The sequence below is a fragment of the Neoarius graeffei genome, chromosome 17, assembly GCF_027579695.1.
Source record: "Neoarius graeffei isolate fNeoGra1 chromosome 17, fNeoGra1.pri, whole genome shotgun sequence".
Classification (NCBI taxonomy): domain Eukaryota; kingdom Metazoa; phylum Chordata; class Actinopteri; order Siluriformes; family Ariidae; genus Neoarius; species Neoarius graeffei.
In genome coordinates this window covers 10,716,378-10,733,319 of record NC_083585.1, presented here as the reverse complement: position 1 = coordinate 10,733,319, position 16,942 = coordinate 10,716,378, and positions in this window count along the sequence as shown.

Here is a 16,942-nt window from a genome sequence, read left to right as displayed (position 1 = left end):
GGCACTACAAATTTACCACCTCAACCTGCTTAAACTCTGGAATGAGGAGGTCCCCATAGCGTTGGTGTCGGTGGTTCCGGAGAAGGCGGAGCTGGGACCGGAGGTTCAAAAGAGGGCATTGGCATCGCGCACCTCTCCGGTCCCCTGTGGAGACCACCTCTCCCCGACCCAACTCACGGAGGTCGCCCAGTTGCAGACCGAGTTTTCGGATGTGTTCTCGCCCCTGCCCGGTCGCACTAACCTCATAGAGCACCACATAGAGATGCCCCCGGGGGTAGTAGTGTGTAGTCGCCCTTACAGGCTACCTGAACACAAAAAAAAGATGGTTCGGGAAGAACTTGAGACCATGCTCAGTGACTGGAGCAGCCCGGTGGTCTTGGTACCCAAGGCCGACGGGTCGGTCCGGTTCTGTGTGGACTATAGAAAAGTCAACGTGGTGTCTAAATTCGATGCGTACCCGATGCCTGGTATTGATGAGTTGCTCGATTGACTGGGCACTGCTCGCTTTTATTCGACACTGGATTTGATGAAGGGATATTGGCAGATCCCCTTGACTCCACTATCCCAAGAAAAAACGGCCTTTTCCACACCGTTTGGTTTACACGAATTCGTCACCCTTCCATTTGGGCTGTTTGGGGCGCCCGCTACATTTCAGCGGCTGATGGACAGAGTCCTCCGCCCTCACGCCACTTATGCGGCCGCCTATCTGGATGATATCATCATCTATAGTAATGACTGGCAGAGGCACCTCGAACATCTGAGGGCCATCCTTAGGTCGCTGAGACGAGCAGGGCTCACAGCCAACCCAAAGAAGTGTGCGATTGGGCGGGTGGAAGTATGGTATCTCGGCTTCTACTTGGGCAATGGGCAGGTGCATCCCCAAATTAATAAGACGGCAGCGATTACGGCCTGCCCGAGGCCCAAGACCAAAAAGGGGGTGAGACAGTTCCTGGGGCTGGCTGGCTATTACCGTAGGTTTATACCTAATTATTCGGACATCACCAGCCCGCTGACTGATCTCACTAAAAAGGGGGCACCAGATCCGGTCCAGTGGACGGAGCAATGCCAGCAGGCTTTTTCTGAAGTGAAGGCTGCACTGTGTGGGGGGCCACTTTTACACTCCCCTGACTTTTCTCTCCCCTTTGTGTTGCAGACCGATGCGTCGGACAGAGGGCTGGGGGCGGTTTTGTCCCAGGAGGTGGAGGGGGAGGACCGCCCCGTCCTGTGCATTAGCAGGAAGCTGTCAGTGCGTGAGGGGCGCTACAGCACGATCGAGAAAGAGTGTCTGGCGATCAAGTGGGCGGTCCTCGCCCTCCGTTACTACCTGCTGGGGCACCCTTTCACCCTCTGTTCGGACCATGCGCCCCTCCAGTGGCTCCAACGCATGAAAGATGCCAACGCACGGATCACCCATTGGTATCTGGCACTCCAACCCTTCAATTTCAAGGTGGTCCACAGGCCGGGGGCGCAGATGGTCGTGGCAGACTTCCTCTCCCGTCGGGGGGGGAAGTCGGCTGCAGGCCGGACAGCCGCCCGGCCTGAGTTGGGCGGTGGGGGTATGTGGCAGCGGGGGCGTGGTCAAGTGCCGGTCTGTGACAGGAGGGCGGAGTCAGGGAAGGTAAGTGGCAGAATCACTACACCTGACGGCAATTAACCTGTGTTTGTGTGTGTCTTCCCAGTGACCACGCCCTATTTAGGGAAGGAGAGCGGAGAGCAGAGAGACTCTTCGCCGGACGAGACGCTAGCCTGTGTCTTTAGCCTCCGAATTAATGTTGTGTGAACTGAAAAGTTTGACAATAAAAAACCCTATATGAACCTGATCTCTGTCCTGCCGTCCTCTGTGCTCCACCCATGCTTAGTGAACCGCTACAATAAGTATTTGGTCAATAACAAAAGTTCATCTAAGTACTTTGTTATATACCCTTTGTTGGCAATGACAGAGGTCAAACGTTTTCTGTAAGTCTTCACAAGGTTTTCACACACTGTTGCTGGTATTTTTGGCCCATTCCTCCATGCAGATCTCCTCTAGAGCAGTGATGTTTTGGGGCTGTCGCTGGGCAACATGGACTTTCAACTCCCTCCAAAGACTTTCTATGGGGTTGAGATCTGGAGACTGGCTAGGCCACTCCAGGACCTTGAAATGCTTCTTACGAAGCCACTCCTTCATTGCCCAGGCGGTGTGTTTGGGACCATTGTCATGCTGAAAGACCCAGCCACGTTTCATCTTCAATGCCCTTGCTGATGGAAGGAGGTTTTCACTCAAAATCTCACGATACATGGCTCCATTCAGTCTTTCCTTTACATGGATCAGTCGTCCTGGTCCCTTTGCAGAAAAACAGCCCCAAAGCATGATGTTTCCACCCCCATGCTTAAGTATTATGGTGTTCTTTGGATGCAACTCAGCATTCTTTCTCCTCCAAACACGACAAGTTGAGTTTTTACCAAAAAAGTTCTATTTTGGTTTCATCTGACCACATGACATTCTCCCAATCCTCTTCTGGATCATCCAAATGCTCTCTAGCAAACTTCAGACGGGCCTGGACATGTACTGGCTTAAGCAGGGGGAGACGTCCGGCACTGCAGGATTTGAGTCCCTGGTGGCGTAGTGTGTTACTGATGGTAGCCTTTGTTACTTTGGTCCCAGCTTTCTGCAGGTCATTCACTAGGTCCCCCCGTGTGGTTCTGGGATTTTTGCTCACCGTTCTTGTGATCATTTTGACCCCATGGGGTGAGATCTTGCGTGGAGCCCCAGATCGAGGGAGATTATCAGTGGTCTTGTATGTCTTCCATTTTCTAATAATTGCTCCCACAGTTGATTTCTTCACACCAAGCCGCTTACCTATTGCAGATTCAGTCTTCCCAGCCTGGTGCAGGTCTACAATTTTGTTTCTGGTGTCCTTTGACAGCTCTTTGGTCTTGGCCATAGTGGAGTTTGGAGTGTGACTATTTGAGGTTGTGGACAGGTGTCTTTTATACTGATAACGAGTTCAAACAGGTGCCATTAATACAGGTAACGAGTGGAGGACAGAGGAGCCTCTTAAAGAAGAAGTTACAGGTCTGTGAGGGCCAGAAATCTTGCTTGTTTTTAGGTGACCAAATACTTATTTTACCGAGGAATTTACCAATTAATTCATTAAAAATCCTACAATGTGATTTCCTGGATTCTTTCTCCCCATTCTGTCTCTCATAGTTGAAGTATACCTATGATGAAAATTACAGGCCTCTCTCATCTTTTAAAGTGGGAGAACCTGCACAATTGGTGGCTGACTAAATACTTTTTTGCCCCACTGTAGCCTTGGTCTTAGATTTCAAATGGATTCTCTCAAAATGGTATCACTGAAAAGTTACAAACCTGCAGACAGAATGCACTGACTGTTCAAGGTCCAATATTCAGTTTCACTCTCAGCAACCAACAACAAGACAATGGAGGGACTGTTAGTGTTAGATGACATACAATGGTGCACGGTACACTCACACAGGCAGCAGCACTGCCAGCGGTGCAGAACACCAAGTCTCTCTCCTCATCATCATGATCACGCAGGTCCTTGTTCAACATTGATCTATTATCAAACAGCATGAACCTGAAGGCCAAGAAGCATCTGGGTACAGAAGTCCAGAACTGGGGCTTGAAATGAAGGTTACTAGTGGATGTTGCAGTCTGCAGTTTATTGCAAAATGTTTAGCTGCAGTTATTGCTGTACAATGTCACTCGTGAGGAAATGAATTGTTTTGGTATGTATGTATTGGCAAATATGTGAACCTTTGCTTTCAGTATCTGGTGTGACCCCCTTGTACAGCAATAACTGCAGCTAAACATTTCCAGTAACTGTTGATCAGTCCTGCACACTGGCTTGGAGGAATTTTAGCCGATTCCTCCATACAGAACAGCTTCAACTCTGGGATGTTGGTGGGTTTCCTTACATGAACTGCTCACTTCAGGTCCTTCCACAACATTTCGATTGGATTAAGGTCAGGACTTTGACTTGGCCATTCCAAAACATTAACTTTATTCTTCTTTAACCATTCCTTGTTAGAACAACTTGTGTGCTTAGGGTCGTTGTCTTGCTGCATGACCCACCTTCTCTTGAGATTCAGTTCATGGACAGATGTCTTGACATTTTACTTTAGAATTCACTGGTATAATTCAGAATTCATTGTTCCATCAATGATGGCAAGCCGTCCTGGCCCAGATGCAGCAAAACAGGCCCAAACCATGATACTACCACACCATGTTTCACAAATGGGATAAGGTTCTTATGCTGGAATGCAGTGTTTTCCTTTCTCCAAACATAACACTTCTCATTTAAACCAAAAAGTTATACTTTGGTCTCATCCGTCCACAAAACATTTTTCCAATAGGCTTCTGGCTTATCCATGTGATCTTTAGCAAACTGCAGGCGAGCAGCAATGTTCTTTTTGGAGAGCAGTGGCTTTCTCCTTGCAATCCTGCCATGCTTTATAGATAATTGGGCTAATTTTGAGGGCACTGCTGGCCTGTTAGGGCGGGACGGTATCCATCCCACTCGGGAAGGTGCTGCTCTCATTTCCTGCAGCATAGGTCATAGTCTCAGAACAGGCCTAGTTAATTTCTGACAATCCAGAGCCAAGGCCAGGGAGCAGACGAACAGGCTAAACCGACTGTCTGCTAGCTGCACAGAGTCGTCACTCAGGGCCCACTACATCGAGACTGTGTCTGTTCCCCGAGCTCAACAAAAAGGTAGAAATTTTCAGAGAGTTTGTTCCAGTAACCTAATCAATATAAAATTAGATCAGACTGACTGTACTGCTGCTGCCAGCACCTTTGATCTAAAGGTGGGGCTATTAAATATTAGATCTCTTACATCTAAAGCGCTAATGGTTAATGAACTCATTACTGATCAGGAGTTTAATGTACTGTGTTTAACAGAAACATGGATTAAGCCAAATGAATATATAGCATTAAATGAAGCGAGTCCTCCTGGATACAGTTATATACACCAGCCTCGTCTAACTGGCAGAGGAGGAGGCGTCGCGGTTATTTATAACGATTATCTAGGTGTAACACACAAACCTGGTTATAAATTTAATACATTTGAAGTTCTTCATACTCATATAATGTATGTAGCCTCGAAAAATAAGTCTACCCAGTTAATTCCATTGCTTATTATTTACAGGCCCCCGGGGCCATATTCTGAGTTTCTTTCTGAATTTGCAGATTTTATCTCAGATTTGGTTATTTCCTTAGACAAAGCTTTAGTTGTCGGAGATTTTAATATTCACTTTGATAACCCAGAAGACCCTTTAAAAACAGCGTTTGTGTCCATCTTAGATTCAGTCGGGATTAAGCAGAATGTCATAGGTCCGACCCATAATGGTGGTCACACCCTTGATCTAATACTAACATTCAGATTAAACGTAGACAATATAGTCATACTTCCACAGTCTGAAGTTATCTCAGATCATTGTCTCATCTCATTCAAAATATGTCTGAGTAATAATATATGCACCTCACCACGCTACTGTATTAAACGTACTTTCACGTCAACTACTGCACAGAGCATTATAAATGATCTCCCAGAGCTGTCAACTTTGATTGGGTCACTGTCAGCCCCTGCAGAACTCGATCAGGCAACTGAATGCTTAGAGTCAACATTCCGCCATACTTTAGATAATGTAGCTCCTCTAAAAAGGAAAATGGTCAGAGACAAAAAATTAGCACCCTGGTATAATGATGACACTCGCACATTAAAACAGACCACTCGAAAATTGGAACGTAAATGGCGTCAAACAAAATTGGTAGTGTTCAAATTGGCGTGGAAGGAGAGCTTCCTGAAGTATAGAAAAGCTCTTAGTGCTGCGAGATCAACATATCTCTCCTCCCTAATAGAAGATAACAAAAATAATCCTAGATTCCTATTTAATACTGTAGCAAAATTAACCAGGAATAAGTCCACTATCAACACATGCACACCTGCAGTATGTAGTAGCAACGACTTCATGAATTTTTTTTTAATGACAAAATTGAGAATATCCGACAAAAAATTCAAACTACTAATTTAAGGTTAGACAATGAAAGTGACCTTGTAGTTAACAATATAACTGTATCAGATCATCAGTTAGAATGTTTTACTCCCCTAAAAGAAACTGAATTACTTTCATTAATCTCTACATCAAAAGCCTCAACTTGCGTACTAGATCCCTTACCGACACATCTATTCAAACAGATAATGCTTGGAGTAATTGAACCGCTTCTAAAAATAATAAATTCTTCTCTTATGATTGGCTATGTACCCAAATCCTTTAAACTAGCAGTTATCAAACCCCTGATTAAAAAACCTGACCTTGATCCCTGTCAGCTGTCCAATTATCGGCCAATATCAAACCTCCCCTTTATCTCCAAGATCCTTGAAAAAGCTGTGGCACAGCAGTTATGCTCATATTTACATAGGAATAACATCCATGAAATGTATCAGTCAGGATTTAGACCTCATCATAGCACAGAGACAGCACTGGTTAAAGTAGTAAACGACCTACTGTTGGCGTCTGATCAGGGCTGTGTCTCGCTACTTGTGTTGCTTGACCTTAGTGCAGCATTTGATACCATTGATCATTCCATTCTTCTGGATAGACTAGAAAATGTTGTGGGAGTTAAGGGAACGGCCCTCTCCTGGCTCAGGTCTTATCTAACTGATCGTTATCAGTATGTTGATATAAATGGTGATATTTCTAGACGTACTGAGGTAAAGTTTGGTGTTCCACAAGGTTCTGTCTTGGGTCCACTGCTTTTTTCTCTATATATGTTACCTCTGGGCGATATTATTCGTAAACATTGTATTAGTTTCCACTGTTATGCTGATGACACACAGTTGTATGTCTCTGCAAAACCTGATGAGACACACCAGCTTAATAAAATTGAGGAATGTGTTAAGGACATTAGACACTGGATGCTTATAAATTTCCTTCTGCTTAACTCTGACAAGACTGAAGTACTTGTGCTAGGACCACATACAGCTAGAAGTAAGTTTTCTGATTACACAGTAACTCTGGATGGCCTTTCCGTTTCTTCACGTGCAGCAGTAAAAGACCTCGGAGTGATTATTGACCCCAGTCTTTCATTCGAAACTCACATTGATAACATCACCCGGATAGCTTTCTTTCATCTCAGAAATATTGCAAAGATAAGAAATTTAATGTCATTGCATGATGCAGAAAAACTAGTCCATGCTTTCGTTACCTCCAGGTTGGATTATTGTAATGCCTTACTGTCTGGATGTTCCAATAAGTGCATAAACAAGCTCCAGTTAGTTCAAAATGCCGCAGCAAGAGTCCTTACTAGAACTAGAAAATATGACCACATCACGCCTGTCTTATCCACACTGCATTGGCTCCCAATCAAATTTCGTATTGATTATAAAATACTACTATTGACCTTTAAAGCACTAAATGGTCTCGCACCACAGTACCTGAGTGAACTTCTGCTCCTCTATGACCCGCCACGCCTACTTAGATCAAAAGGTGCAGGCTATCTGCTGGTACCTCGTATAGTGAAGGCTACATCAGGGGGCAGAGCCTTTTCTTACAAAGCCCCACTGTTATGGAACAGCCTTCCAAGTAATGTTCGGGAATCAGACACAGTCTCAGCATTTAAGTCTAGGCTGAAAACATATCTGTTTAGTCAAGCCTTTTGTTAATGGTGTTTATGAGGTAAAGGAGTAGGTCTGGAGGGTCCTCAGACATAGAGTGTTTTGGTAAACTGGGATGTATGGATGCTGTCAGTCCCCACTCGCTTGCTCACTCGAGTTTGTTGACGGTGCAGTGGCTGGCTGCTTTATGTCCCGGGGCTCCCTCATGCCTGTGTTACCTTCTGGCTCTCTCCTTTTAGTTATGCTGTCATAGTTAGTTGCCGGAGTCCCTGCTTGTACTCGGTGCAATATGTATACTGTTCCTACTTATTCAGGTGACATTGGGCATACCTAACCACCTGTGTTTTCTTTCTCTCCCCCCCCACTCCAAATCTGTCCCTCTGAGTTACATGGAGTCAACAGGAAATCTTTTGGTGGAGACGGTGGGGACCTCGACTGGCTATCGTAGCCTGCAGGGAATCGGCCGTCAGACATTCTGTCGCATGTCCCAGACCCGGTGAAATGTAACTGAATTGTCTTGGCCAGGCCTAAGGGTCCCATCTGCATCTCATCATTGCTGAGGAGTGTGCTCCCATCACCCAATCTAGCATCCAGCCAGAGCAGGTCATGATATATTTTTTTACCATATTAACATGCCATTGTGTGTCATGCCTGATGTAAAGACTCTTGTCTCTGCGAGCCTACCACACAGATTTAATACTTGTCATTTTTAGGGCATACCTAACAACATGTTTTCTTTCTCTCTCTCTCTTCCCCCCCCCCCCCCCCCCCCCCAATCTGTCCCTCTGAGTTACATGTTGATCCTGGGATTGAGATGCTGGCCTCTTCTGCCCCTCGGACCTGCTTGATCCATCCTGGTGCCCTGTGTCTGGTCGGAGTTTTATCGCCCCACTCCTGTGAAGGACGGCCCCATGAGGACAGTTGAGGGTTATACCTGTTAAAACTGTTAATATTATAGTCAGGCTGTCTGTTGTTGCCCAAATGAGGATGGGTTCCCTTTTGAGTCTGGTTCCTCTCGAGGTTTCTTCCTCATGTCGTCTGAGGGAGTTTTTCCTTGCCACCGTCGCCACAGGCTTGCTCATTGGGGATAGATTAGGGATAAAATTAGCTCATGTTTTAAGTCGTTCAAATTCTGTAAAGCTGCTTTGCGACAATGTTTATTGTTAAAAGCGCTGTACAAATAAACTTGATTGATTGATGCACACCATTGTTGTTCAGTGGTCTCCTGATGATGGACTTATGAACATTAACATTAGCCAATGTGAGAGAGGCCTTCAGTTGCTGAGACGTTACCCTGGGGTCCTTTGTGACTTCGCCGACTATTACATGCTTTGCTCTTGGAGTGCTCTTTGTTGGTCTACGACTCCTGGGGAGGGTAACAATGGTCTTGAATTGCCTCCATTTGTTTGTGAATATGTCTATATAATAAAAAGAAAATCACATGTTGGCTTGAAAATATAAAGTTTATCTTCTCGTCTTCTCATGTTGAAAAACTTGTACTTATCACTTCTTTCACTTGTGATATATACATTCACCACTCGAAGATAAATTTCATATCTTCGCTTGATCATATGTGTGTGTGTTTTATTTATATATATATATATATATATATATATATATATATATATGGGGCGGCATGGTGGTGTAGTGGTTAGTGCTGTCGCCTCACAGCAAGAAGGTCCGGGTTCGAGCCCCGTGGCCGGCGAGGGCCTTTCTGTGTGGTGTTTGCATGTTCTCCCCGTGTCCACGTGGGTTTCCTCCGGGTGCTCCGGTTTCCCCCACAGTCCAAAGACATGCAGGTTAGGTTAACTGGTGACTCTAAGGTGGGGTTTACATTAGACCGTATCAGCGGATCATCAGATTAACGTTTTTAAAACGATTAGCGTGCACACAGCAACGCCAATACACGATTCGCGTGCACACAGCAACGCCAATACACGATTCGCGTGCACACAGCAACGCCAATACACGGATACGCTCGGCTCCGCAGGCATCCTGCGCTCCAAATCACTCCGCCCTGAACAGCGAGTGCCCTCTGGAGGGTGCGCACTCCGGCCCTGCGCAGCTCACAGAGCGAGTGAGTGAAGCGCACGAGCAGTGATTCGGGACTGTGTGTGTGATCCCAGTGCATATCGGACATTCGCGTCACTTACCACTTGCAAGTGGAAGGATGGCAAGCCTAAAGACCATCATAAGTACACATTGGGCAGTATTTGCATCAGTTTTTGCAGTATTTTCATACTTTTATACTCTTTAATGAAAGGTGATACAAGGCGGAAGTCCGCGCCGTTTTTCAGCAGTCGCGTCACATGACCAACGCCAGCGAATCAGGAAGGTGGATGTCACAGTGACGTTGTCCAATGACGACGCCAGCTAGAGCTCAGCACAGCGTATCCGCGTATTCTCAATGTTTACACAGCACCAGACCAGACATGATCTGGATTGAATACGTGGACCCTGGCGGATTCCCGTTTCCCGGCGTTTCCAGGCGTTTTAATGTAAACGGACAGTGCATCCGCGAAGAAAATGAGACAGATACGGTCTAATGTAAACTTGGCCTAAATTGACCGTAGGTGTGAATGTGAGTGTGAATGGTTGTCTGTGTCTATTGCCGCTTTTCCACTACAAACGCGGCTGAGTCGTACTGAGCCGTGCCGTGCTGAGTCGAGCTGAGCGGGGCTGTTGGAGTTGCATTTCGACTACCACCGCGCTGAACCATGCTGGCTGGAAGTGGGTGGACACATTGGGTGGAGTTAACGAAAGTGGGTGGACGTCACGTGATGTCGTTAAGCAGCGCAAACAGTGACATCAGTGAGCTTTTAAGCGGTAGTCTCACGACCCGGATAGTAAACAATAAACATGGAGGACATGGAGTCGTTAGTGTTGCTGGTCTTGGTGCTGTGGCTTGTTGTCACCGACAACGCGGACAGATACTGGCAAGAGCGTATAGATGAGGCGAGGCGCATAAGGCTTCAGAAATTCTCGTAATTCGTAATTCTTCTCCTTCCGGGTTTGCGGTGTTTACAGATCCCAGCGCGCTCGCGGGGCGTGTGTGGGCATGTGAGGACACTCCTCCTCACCAATCAGTGCACAGGGGAGTGTCTGCTCACGCCCCCAACCTCACTCGGCTCGCTTTGGCTCGCTTCAGCCCCACTCCAAAACGGTGCGAGTTTTAGGGGCTAAGCAGGGCTGAAGCGAGCTGAGTCGTGCTGGTTTTTGGTAGTCGAAACGCGAGCCGTGTCGGGCTGAAGTGAGCTGAAGCGAGCTGAAGTGAGCTGAAAAAGGGTAGTGGAAAAGGGCCATATGTGTTGGCCCTGTGATGACCTGGCGACTTGTCCAGGGTGTACCCCGCCTTTCGCCCATAGTCAGCTGGGATAGGCTCCAGCTTGCCTGTGACCCTGTAGAAGGATAAAGCGGCTAGAGATAATGAGATGAGATATATATATATATATATATATATATATATATATATATATATATATATATATTAGGGCTGTCGAAGTTAACGTGATAATAACGCATTAACGCGATCTCAATTTATCGCGATTAAAAAAAATAGTGCCATTAACGCAAATTCTAATTTGGCCCTGCGAGTCACCCGTAGTTCATGTTGAGGCTTGTCACGTGCTGCTTCAATAAGAGTAAGTGTGGGTGATGGAGAAAGGTCTGTTAAACGGGAAGTTTCATTTAAAAAGTTTGCCAGATGGCTCACTTGACAAAACAAAGGCTGTTTGCAGTGATTGTCAGGCTGAGTTTAGCTATCACCGGAGTACATCCAGCCTGAAATACCACATGCAGGCCAAGCACACATTTGGCAGCAGGTTGCGCTCTGGCAATGTACGACAGACAACATTGGACAATGTTTGACGGCAGACGATGGATAAACCAACTACAAACAAATTAACGGTGGCAATTGCTAAATGGATAGCTACAGCATGCAGACCAATTAACATAGTGGAGGATGAGGGTGTGCGTGACATAATTAGGATTGCTTCCAAGGACCCATTGTATGAGCTACCCTCCAGGTCAACTATCCTCAACAGGATTCACGAGCTATTCGAAACTGAGAGGGAAAAACTAGCTCAGGATTTGGAACTCACAGCCACCATTGCTCTCATGGGTGATTATTGGACATTACTAGGTAACGACAGCTATCTTGGAGTTACAGGCCATTATATAGATGAACAGTGGCAGCTTCATTCCCATGCTTTAACAGTCATGAAAACAGAGGAGAGGCATCATGCTGCGACGTGTGCCAAGCATTTTATGGATGTGGCGAAGCAGTGGAACATCGAAAGTAAAGTAACCTAAGCACAGATAGTGCAAGGAATATGAAAGTAAACACCCTAAGCACAGATAGTGCAAGGAATATGATAGCAGCAACGAGACACCTACCGTTCGAACATTTGCCATGCGTCACACACAGCATCCAACATACTGTCACAGGCCCTGTCCACACGGCAACGGATTCAGGTGACTCCGATACAATTGCTTATCGTTTAGGCCTGGCGTCCACACAGCACCGGCGTTTTGGGTGCCCAAAACGCAATCTTTTTGAGAATGGGTTCCAGAGTGGAAAGATCTGGCAACGTTGCCATTGTGAAGTCGTCTGGATGAGTAGAACGGATTTGTTTACGATGACGTCACAACCACATGACTGTGAGTGCTTCACGCCGGGTAGAAGTGTAACGAACTCGATGCGAGTTGTCAACAAATCCTATAACTTGGTTCATGAAACGCGCTTACAAAATATTTTCACTGTGAATATTTATTGTGTAATGGTGCAAAGTGAGAGAGAGAGAGAGACTCTGCCCTTAGGGCAGAGTCAATCCCGCCAGCAAAAATAGGGAAAAAAAAGGAGCGATCTCACCTCTTCAGATGTGGGTTTAAGTCCTACAATACATTCCTCAAAAAGGGCGTAGAAGAGCAAATTAATCCATCAACGTGTAGCATTCAATTTATTCCGGACCATTAAAGACGCCGCCTTCCGCGTAGAATCATACGTCATCCTCGCCGCCATATTGGATAGGTCAAAGCGGAGAATAAAGATTCATGTGCTGCGTTTAACTGTACCAACAGGTTTACCGTCCAAACGAGATCATATGGGATTACCTTTCACAGGTGAGAAACAACAAATTAATCCATCAACATGTAGCATTCAATTTATTCCGGACCATTAAAGACGCCGCCTTCCGCGTAGAATCATACGTCATCCTCGCCGCCATATTGGATAGGTCAAAGCGGAGAATAAAGATTCATGTGCTGCGTTTAACTGTACCAACAGGTTTACCGTCCAAACGAGATCATATGGGATTACCTTTCACAGGTGAGAAACAACAAATTAATCCATCAACGTGTAGCATTCAATTTATTCTGGACCATTAAAGACGCCGCCTTCCGCGTAGAATCATACGTCATCCTCGCCGCCATATTGGATAGGTCAAAGCGGAGAATAAAGATTCATGTGCTGTGTTTAACTGTACCAACAGGTTTACCGTCCAAACTAGATCACATGGGATTACCTTTCACAGTTGAGAAACAACAAATTAGTCCATCAACGTGTAGCATTCAATTTATTCCGGACCATTAAAGACGCCGCCTTCCGCATAGAATCATACGCCATCCTCGCCGCCATATTGGATAGGTCAAAGCGGAGAATAAAGATTAGCTGCGTTTAACTGTACCAACAGGTTTGCCGTCCAAACGAGATCACATGGGATTACCTTTCACAGGTGAGACTGGAAAAATACTTTTCATTGTATTTGGTCATTATAATGTAATTTTACAGACAGATTTTCCTGACTTTGTGGCTAATATGAAGTCTCGCGCATAATAGTTTATGCGCATGCGTCCTTACTTCTTCTATTGTTCTGGTGTCTCCGAAGGGACCGTCTTACAGCGCCCCTAGAGGTGTGGCATGTGTATTGCATCGTTTTCAGCAAGCGTTGCGTTGCCATATGGACCTGATATTTTACTGATCGTTGCCCATTTGGACGCGATATATTTTTAAATAATATCTCGTTGCCGTTGTCGTGTGGATGTAGCCACAGTGTCCCTACAAAATAGTGCATTTGACGGTGTGCTTTCTAAGTGCCGCAAGGTGGTGGGGCACTTCAAACATAGTCCACCGAATACCTCGGAATTAGAAAAACAGCAAGTTGCACATGGGCTGAAGACTGAGTCACTCGTGCAAGACGTACCAACCAGATGGAACTCCACTCTGGAGATGGTGAAACATCTGCAAAGACACCAAGAACCAGTAAAAGACGCCCTAGCCCTGCACAAAACCAGTGTCACCATGCCAACAAAGGCCGAGCTGGAAAAGCTGCAGAAGCTGGAGACATTGCTGGAGCCCTGCAGGTAGGCTAACCTTTGTTTTCTCTATTTTGTGTCATTGCTGATATGCACAGAGCTAACACCTGCCATTGGGCGGTGCCTCGCATGGGTACTTTCGGGTCCCGTTCGTGCCGACCCCTTTGGGTGGCTTTCTTGTCAGTTATTTTTATTTATTTATTTTTTTGCTCATTTATTTGTGTATTTTTGTAATTTGATGTGAGAAGTCATGCCCAATAAAGCAATAAAAAAAATTATTTTAGCTGTGTTACAGAGCAGTTATTTTAACCTCACTTTTTTTTTAACTGTTGTGCAGTAGGCCCTAGCCTATAGTTTTTGTGCGTGACTGAATATATAAACGAATGAGTATATAGTAGGCCTATAAATGAATTAAGTAGGCTCTCTCAGTAATTTTACATTTTGTTTTGCAGGTACTTTACTGAAATCCTGGGAGGAGAAAAATTTGTTTCTTGTTCGGTCATATTGCCTGCATTATGCCATCTGTCTTGGGTAATGGAGAGTTCAGAGGATGACCCTGCCTACATTGTGAAGTTCAAGCAGATGTTTACCTTGGACATGGAGAAACGCAAAGGAAAAACAAACAGTACCTGGCTGAAGATTTCCAGAGCATTTGACCCTAGATTTAAGGACCTCAAGTGTCTACACAGATCTGAGGCTACGTTTACACTAGACCGTATCTGTCTCGTTTTCTTCGCGGATGCACTGTCCGTTTACATTAACCCCCCTGAAAAAGCGGGGAAACGGGAATCCGCCAGCGTCCACGTATTCAATCTAGATCGTATCAGCTCCGGTGCTGTGTAAACATTGAGAATACGCGAATACGCTGTGCTGAGCTCTAGCTGGCGTCTCATTGGACAACGTCACTGTGACATCCACCTTCCTGATTCGCTGGCGTTGGTCATGTGACGCGACTGCTGAAAAACGGCGCAGACTTCCGCCTTGTATCACCTTTCATTAAAGAGTATAAAAGTATGAAAATACTGCAAATACTGATGCAAATACTGCCCATTGTGTAGTTATGATTGTCTTTAGGCTTGCCATCCTTCCACTTGCAAGTAATAAGTGATATGCGCTGGGATCTCACACACAGCGGCTCAGTCCCGAATCGTGGCTTGTTCACTTCACTCGCGCGCTCTGTGAGCTGCGCAGGGCCGGAGTGCGCACCCTCCAGAGGGCACTCGCTGTTCAGGGCGGAGTGATTTGGAGCGCAGGATGCCTGCGGAGCCGAGCGTATCCGCGTATTGGTGTTGCTGTGTGCACGGCTAACGGTTTTAGTGTAAACGCGAATCGTTTTAAGAACGTTAATCTGATGATCCGCTGATTCGACGTAATGTAAACGTAGCCTAAGAGAGCTGAGGTGTGGACACTGACTGTTGGCATTATGAGGGAGGAGATGCTTGCACAGGAACCAGTGCAAACAGTAACATCTGAACCACCACAGAAAAAAGCAGCTCTCTTGGTTGCTTCAGAATTTGAGTCTGATGAAGAGGAGGAGTGCATTGAAAAATGTCTGGAGCACTATAGAGCTGAGCCTGTCATTAGCATGGAGGACTGTCCTTTGGAATGGTGGTCTAAACATGCTGGGTCTCACCCCAAATTGGCCTGCCTTGCTCGCAAGTACTTAGCAATACCTGCCACATCAGTACCTTGTGAGAGGTTGTTTTCTCTTTCTGGACACATTGTGCAGAAAAAGTGAGCTGCTTTGTCATTTAGCAATGTGACCAGACTTGTGTGCCTAAGCAGCTGGCTTGCAAAGTCAGCAAAATAGAAACTGTGTCTAACTACATTATTCCCAAATTAAGGCCAATCTGTTGTTGCTGTTCAGATTAACTGGTCTAATTTAACCTGTTGCTTGATTTTGAATTAGGCCTAAGCCTATGTTCTATTAAGAATAGTGTGATTGAGTTGGTTTTGGTATGCACTTTGCAGTTCTAAAATACTTTTGTAAAGTGAGATTTCAGTATGCTGTAGCACTGTGATATGACACTAAATATCTTTATTGAAGTCCAACTGCAATTTATTTTTGTTTGCACAGTACTGTGAAGTCCTATAGGCTGTGACTGAATACAACTCCAGCACAATTGAAGTTTTATTTCATTTTTATTTTCTTTTGTCACACATGTCTGAACTGAGACACAGTAGTATGTGACTACATGTTTTATATTTGAGACTACAGCTCCCTAATCCATCACAAAATCCAATTTTGTGTTTTGTATGTTCAGTACTGCCTAGTATGTGAGTGAATAAACTCCCTTACCATTTTCTCTTGTCCCAGCAGTACACAACAAGTACTTTTAGCATAAAATGTGTTCACCATTTTAATTGTAACATTTCACTTTAAAAGCCTTATTCATTTACATAGATTTTAAAAAATGCGATTAATCACGATTAACTATATGAAATTCTGAGATTAATCGCGATTCAATTTTTTAATCGTTTGACAGCCCTAATATATATATATATATATATATATATATATATATATATATATATATATATATATATATATATATATATACTTATATGCTGTCATTGAGCTGGATTTCATTCATTTTAAATTTTTATTTGTATAGCGCTTTTAACAATTGACATTGTCGGAAAGCAAATTTTCAGTAAAATATACAGTACATTTTAAATGAATGAATGAATTTGTAAATTTATCCCTAACGAATGTGTGTAATTTAATGAATGTGTGTGTGTGCGTGGGGGTGGGGGGTTCACATACTTCAGGCCTGAGTCACTTTGATTCATGCCTTACACATTCATTTTCAGAAGAACACTTGTGTATTCATAACTACCACATACAGTAATACAAATTGCAGAAATTTGCTATGAAATACTATGAAATATTGGTTTCAGTACCTATAACAGCTCATCTGATTAAGAGGGATAGAATTACATATTTTCTCTCTCAATTTTGGAACACATTCATTAATGCCTCATGCAATCATGTTCTCTCTCTCTCT